Consider the following 6749-nt stretch of genomic DNA (forward strand, 5'->3'; position numbering starts at 1 on the left):
GTTGTTCTTTTTAGATGGAAAAAAGAAGTTCAATCTACTTTCCAATTATTCCTGTGCTCCTATAAACTCAAATTATCTGAAATTTTAGTTTCCTAGATCTGGCATATATTCCCTAGTATTTCTCTCGTTTAAAATGAATTTCCCTTTTCCTGCCATTCACATAAACCATTGATTATCTGAAATCACTGAGTACCCTCCATTCGGTTGGATAATTGAAGCTAGATCTATTTAAATACATAATGAATACATAAAGTGCATCTTAACTCTGCACTCAAAGAGGCTCTTAGGCAAAATGCATTTCTTTTTTCTGATTATATCCCTCCGTTGGCAAGAACTTTGTGTATTCCCTTCACTGAACTTTATACAGTTTTCATATCATCTCTAGAAGACAGAGGAAGAATCATAAAATTCCGTCTTGCTACCTGTCTGCTGCTGTTTGTTTAATTGAAGCTGATGACCGTGGAAGAAGTCAAGAGGATTCCACCATAGGGAGGGGGGTGTCTCTCCTTCCTGCCCTTTTAACCACTGGATTCTGACAGCCCTTTAGTAGACCCGATGTCCCTAATTAAACTTGCCTGCTTCAGCAAGGTAATGCAAAGGTAGCGGCTCTGAAAAGCTTTCTCTAGCATGTCAGAATTTAAATCCTGGGGAGTCCACACTGGGAAACAGTCTATCAAGTTGGTGATCTGCTGTGAGCAGCTCTGGATTGTTAAGCCTATAAACTGCCACGAACTGTCCAGAGTTTTGTCTACTTAACTCGCTGTTGACAGCAGTCAGGTGGACTTAGCCCACCCTCTCTGTGTATGCCCCTGGGAACGGACAAGCCCTTTCAGAAAGCTCATTTAGTGAATTGCGCTTCTTAGAAATAGATGTGGCTTAATGATAGAGAAAGGCCGAGACTGCTGCGTTGTTTATACAGGGCAGCAGGAGCAAAAGTTCTCTCTAATGGCACTGCCTTCAGCCACCGACAGGTTTCAGAGAAGCTTGGAGGCTTGAGGCATGCCGAATGGTTAGAACGAATGATGGGTAAATTTTTCAGGAAGCGGTGATCAGACTTTTCTGTGTATCCTTCTCTAGGTTATGGGGTTTGGTGCTTTTGTCTGTTCCTTAAAATTTTAGTTATGGTAAAGTATACATGACATACCGTCTTACCTGTTTTTAAACGTACAGATCAGTGGCGTTAAGTACGTTCGCATCTTTGTACACCCGTCACCACTGTCCGTCTCCAGGACTCTCCTCGTCTCGCAAACCCGAAACTCCGAACGCTAACGCTCATTAGTCCCACCTTCCCCTGGCCCCTGGCAATCACCATCTTTCTTTATTTTAAATAAGTAAATTTCGGGATAGCTGGTCTACCCAAAGTAAATAAACATCTTTCAAAGGATGTTTAGCTTCATTGACTAGTATCAGTTTCCTTTCTTTCCACTTCTTTTTTTTTTAAGATTTTATTTTATTTTTTATTAAAAACATTTTTTTTAATGTTTATTTTATTTTTGAGAAAGCAGGGGAGGGGCAGAGAAAGACACACACACACACACACACACACACACACACACACACACACACAGAATCCGAAGCAGGCTCCAGGCTCTGAGCTGTCAGCACAGAGCCCAATGCGGGCTTGAACCCACGAACTGTGAGATCATGACCTGAGCTGAAATTGACTGCTTAACCGCCTGCGACACCCAGGCACCCCCTTTAAGACTTTATTTTTAAGTAACCTTTGCACCTGTCGTGGGGCTCAAACTTACAACCCTGAGATTAAGAGTCACACAGTCTACCGACTGAGCCAGCCAGGTGATTTCTTTCCACTCCTTAACTGGGGTGTAAACATAAACTCTAAGGCATCAGATTGGAGTATGTGCTGCCCTTGGCTGAGTTTGGCAGAGACCCTCAAAGGTGGAGGGAAGAAGGGGCCTGGGACCCTGCTTCCATTAAGTAAAGAGAGGAAAAGGCTGTTGTTCTATAAAACCTATCAGATTATGGCTCTTCTCGGAGGTTAAAAGTGTGTTCTATAGACTCTTCTAAAAACATTTCTTTACAAGGGTTTTTGAGCATAGCTAGTGCATCATCAGTCACGGTGGTTAGGTTATGCTCTAGAAAGGAGCAACCCTCATACCCCCATGGCTTACCACACCTCTTCATTGTCTGATGGGCATTGGCTATGAAGCTGTATTTGTCCTGGACTTTCAGGGACCCAGGCTGACAGACGCTTCATCTTGACACATGCTTCCATGACTGTAAGCCAAGGGACAAGAATGGGGGCACATCAGGCTTTTGTTTTGTAATGACACACGCCGCTTCTCCTCAAATGCATTGGCCAAAAAAACAAAAAACAAAAAAAAAACAAAACCAAGTGACATGGCCACACCGAACTTTAAAGGGAGCAGGAGAGTTCTATCCCCCTACATCCTTAGGAGGGGCTCCAAATATTACAGGTATAGCACTAATGACACTGTAAAGCCCAGGCTTTGGGGTAATTGCTGAGAACTAGGGGTTCAGGGGCAGTGTAGCATATTTAATAAAATGTTTTTTTGAGCACAAAATTGGTAGAGATCGAGGTTTATAATAAATTACTGTGTTATCCCTCATTCTTCTGAGCTTTGGTTTCTCCATTCATAAAATTGCCCTGGGCCCCTTCTAGAGGCATATTTTTGTTTTAAAATTTAAGTTTGTGGGGCGCCTGGGTGGCTCAGTCGGTTGGGCATCCGACTTTGGCTCAGGTCATGATCTCACGGTCCGTGAGTTCGAGCCCCGCGTCGGGCTCTGGGCTGCCCGCTCAGAGCCTGGAGCCTGTTTCAGATTCTGTGTCTCCCTCTCTCTCTGACTCTCCCCCGTTCATGCTCTGTCTCTCTCTGTCTCAAAAATAAATTAAAAACGTTAAAAAAAATTAAAAAAAAATAAAATTTAAGTTTGTAACTTAAAAAGCAGAGCCTGTATCAGGGAATTTCAGCTCTTTCCATCAATTCTTCACATCTTATGTCAGACTTGTAGGGATTTCCTTTTCTTTGTGCCTTGGGGCGGGAGGAGTTTGGGAGTGGAGGGTTCTAATGGAGGCAGAGGTGGGCGAGGGGCAGCTGGCGGTGGCAGGGGTGGGTGGATGCTGACCTCGCTCTAAGCATCCACATACCTGGTATTTTTACAGGAGGCACGGTCTCTCCTCCTCAGTAGCACATGCCGCCTCTGCACGGATTGCATCTGAAACGCTCCCAACAGTGTCCCTTTGTAATAGGTGAAAACACCATCTTTCCTAAAGTCTATAAAAGCTCCTTGTTTCCACTGAGCTGCATGTACCAAGGAGAAAGCATGTTTCAGCTCAAGCTATTTTTATCAGATACTGCCTGCCACCGTGGACGACAGAGACGTAGCCCCGCGAAAGGGTCACGCTGTTTGGGACTTCCATTGCAAAATTATAGTGGACACCTTTTAAAGAAAAATGGAATCTGAAATATATTATTTTGGGGGATAGCTACAGAGAAATTAGATGTAAATTTAGGGTAATATATCTTAGTGTTTTTTTTAAAAAAACTTTCTCTTAAAGTAGAATATCTACACAGAAAAGTACACCTTTTGATGGTGTTTGATTAGCTTGTACACCCACGTCATATATGCACATAACCAGCACCCGGACCGAGAAGCTGAACTTGGCCTGCACCGCAGAGCCCCCCGCCCCCCCTGGCTTGTGGGTTCTTCCATTTGCTCTCCACCCTCCCCCCAACACCTACCAAAGAGCTACTCTTCTGACTTCTCGCATTGCTTTTGCCCATTTTTGTACTTTATATAAATAGAATCCTAGTCTATATTCTTGCACATCGGGCTTCTTGTCCTCAGTGTGTGAAATTTATTTAGGTTGTAGTCTTGCATTCTCATTGCTGTATGGTATTTCATTGTGCGATTATACCACACTCATTTCTCCATTCTGCTGTTGACGGGTGTTTGGATAGTTTCCAGTTTGGCCCACTGCAAATTATGCTGCTATAAACATTTCGGCACCTATGTTCTGGTGAGCATATGAATGCATTTTTGTTGAGCATGTACCCAGGAGTGCATTTTTGGGGTTGCAAGGCATGCATATATTCACCTTTTTTTAGGTAGCTTCAAAGAGCTTTCCGAAGCACGTAGACCAGTTACTTCTCCAGCCAGCAGCCAGCATGCGTCGTAATTCTGGTTGCTCCGTATCTTTGCCATCACTTGGTATTTTCTTCCTGGAAGCTTTCCTTTTAGGAAAGAATCCTTACGAGATTCTTTTTCCATCTGAGCTGATACCTTCCCTAATAAATACATTTGAAAAAAAAGAAAGAGAAAAAATAACTCCACTTTTTAGTAAAGAAACGTACTGATGCTATGGCACAGAGAGACTCCGAGGTCAAACGCTGTACCTTGTACTAGGCGGGAGCAAGCGTGGGGCATTTATCTTATGTGGGAGGACCCGGAACTCTGAATTTTTCTTGAGTTACTTTATTTTTTATTTATTTATTTAAAAAAATTTTTTTTAATGTTTATTTCTGAGACAGAGCATGAGTGGGGGAGGGTCAGAGACAGAGGGAGACACAGAATCCGAAACAGGCTCCAGGCTCTGAGCGGTCAGCACAGAGCCCGACGTGGGGCTCGAACTCACAGACTGCGAGATCATGACCTGAGCCAAAGTCGGATGCTCAACCGACTGAGCCACCCAGGCGCCCCTCTTGAGTTACTTTAGAGTGATCTACCAAGATAAAATGTAAGACAGTGACTTTCTAAGAGGAGATACACATTAAAAATTTGAAGCAAAGTTATTTAAGCCTTAAAAATGAGTCTCCTATACAGACACGGGCACCCTCCTCACCCCCGCCAAGAAGTATTTACCTCTGATTTCCAGTGTTGCTATCTCCTCTTCTCCCACTCAGTTTTCACAAAATGATTCCATTTGCTTCCCTCTGCTGTTTTTTCATGAGGATGTCTAGCTTATGGAAATCTTCTTTAGACAGAGGCACATGTTTTGTTATAAATGTAACAACGGCCACATTGTTTACATTTGTCCAGTGTGTCGGGGCTCTATTGCTGATGCCATTTGTAACATTTGTTGTCATTTTCTTTGTGGAATACAAAACTGATGGAATTCAGAAATAATGTAGACACCTGGGGTGGTCTTTGGTTGTCGGTACAGAGTAATAGGCGGATGGGGACCTGCTGGTGGAATTTTGTTTGCAGACTTTCGCTCAGATGAGTTTGGAAACTAAGAAGACGCATCAGAGAGAGAGGAAAAAAAATGAGTGTTTTGTGTGTGAAAATGATGTTGGCTGTTACTTTAGTATTGAAGTGGCTGAATAGACCTTTTCTTCAGTGATCTAATTTCTGAGTGTTTGTTAAACCTCTCTGGGCTTAAGGGGATACCCGGAACATTCTAGCGTGTCCTTACTTATAAATACTCAATTGACTGGGTTCCTAAAGTCTTAGCGATCGTGTGTTTCTGCAGATGAACTGTCTCCCCCAAGCTGTGTTTTGACTTTTGCCTTTCAGAGCACCTCGAGTCACTTGGAGGTTGCTTGTGTGTTTTTGGGGGTTACCATTTTCTTTAAAGTGACCTGGCCATTCTTCACTGCCAGGTGGCCCCTCTTCCTGGGTACTCCTGTGTGTCTCCAAACATAATACTGGTCTGGCTGCCTTGAACTTCTTCCACAACCCTAGTTGTGTCATTGCTGCTTGACTCTGGCATAGGGCCTTGGGATTTGGGTCACAGCAGTTCACTGGGGGCAGGGCTGTTGTGCCTTCCTTGGCCAGTAACATCCCTTGGCCTCATTACCACTTTGGAACCACACATCCCTCTCTGGAAACTGACCTTTTCTTCGTAGCAACCCTGTTAACTAGAAACTAAGCTCTCTGTGTAGGATTATCACATATACAGGCGTCTTAATTTGGACTGCTATAACAAACGGATAAATAAATAAACAGGTGGCTTATAAACGACAGACGTTTATTTCTCACATTCTGGAGGCTGGAAGTCCAAGTTCAGGGTGGCAGCATGGGAGGGGCAGGCCGGCTCCCTGATTCGTAAACGCTGTCTTCTCGCTGGGTCCTCACTCGGCAGAAGGGGACTAGTTAGCTCTCTGGCCTTTTTTTTTTTTTTTTTTTTTAATTTTTTTTTTAATGTTTATTTATTTTTGAAACAGAGAGAGACACAGCATGAGTGGTGAAGGGGCAGAGAGAGAGGGGGAGACACAGAATCCCAAGCAGGCTCCAGGCTCTAGGCTCTGAGCTATCAGCACAGAGCCCGACTCGGGGCTCGAACTCACGGACCGTGAGATCATGACCTGAGCCGAAGTCGGATGCTTAACCGACTGAGCCACCCAGGCACCCCTCTCTGGCCTTTTTATAAGAGCACTAATCCCCTGCATGAAGACCCCGCCCTCATGACCTAATCCTCTCCCCGAGGCCTCGTCCTCTAACACCACTCTGGGGGTGAGAATTTCAACCTTTGCATTTGGGGGAGACGCACACGTTCATTCCATCACAACGAGTGAGTTCAGGGAGTACACAGAGTGAGCAGACACGGAGGAGGCCTCCTTCCAGACAGCTTTTCGGGGCTGGGGGTGGGTGCAACGTCTGGCCCAAGACCGGCTTATGTACTGTCTGCAGGAGGAGGTCAGGAAGGTTAGCCTTACTCATGAGGTGTCCAGACCCGTCACCTTGACTCCGTGCCATCCATTGCTTCTCTCAAAACGCCCCTGGTCCACTGCCGATAACCTAAGAGGCGGCTGTTTCTTCTTGCT

The 6749-nt window shown here is 44.7% G+C and overlaps 1 protein-coding gene across 5 annotated transcripts in view; it reads left to right on the plus strand.

Annotated features, from left to right (window-relative positions):
• TIAM1 (TIAM Rac1 associated GEF 1) overlaps positions 1-6749 on the plus strand; it is a 202932-nt gene that overhangs the window by 101924 nt on the left and 94259 nt on the right. The window lies entirely within an intron of this gene.

This window comes from Panthera uncia, chromosome C2, assembly GCF_023721935.1.
Source record: "Panthera uncia isolate 11264 chromosome C2, Puncia_PCG_1.0, whole genome shotgun sequence".
Lineage (NCBI taxonomy): Eukaryota > Metazoa > Chordata > Mammalia > Carnivora > Felidae > Panthera > Panthera uncia.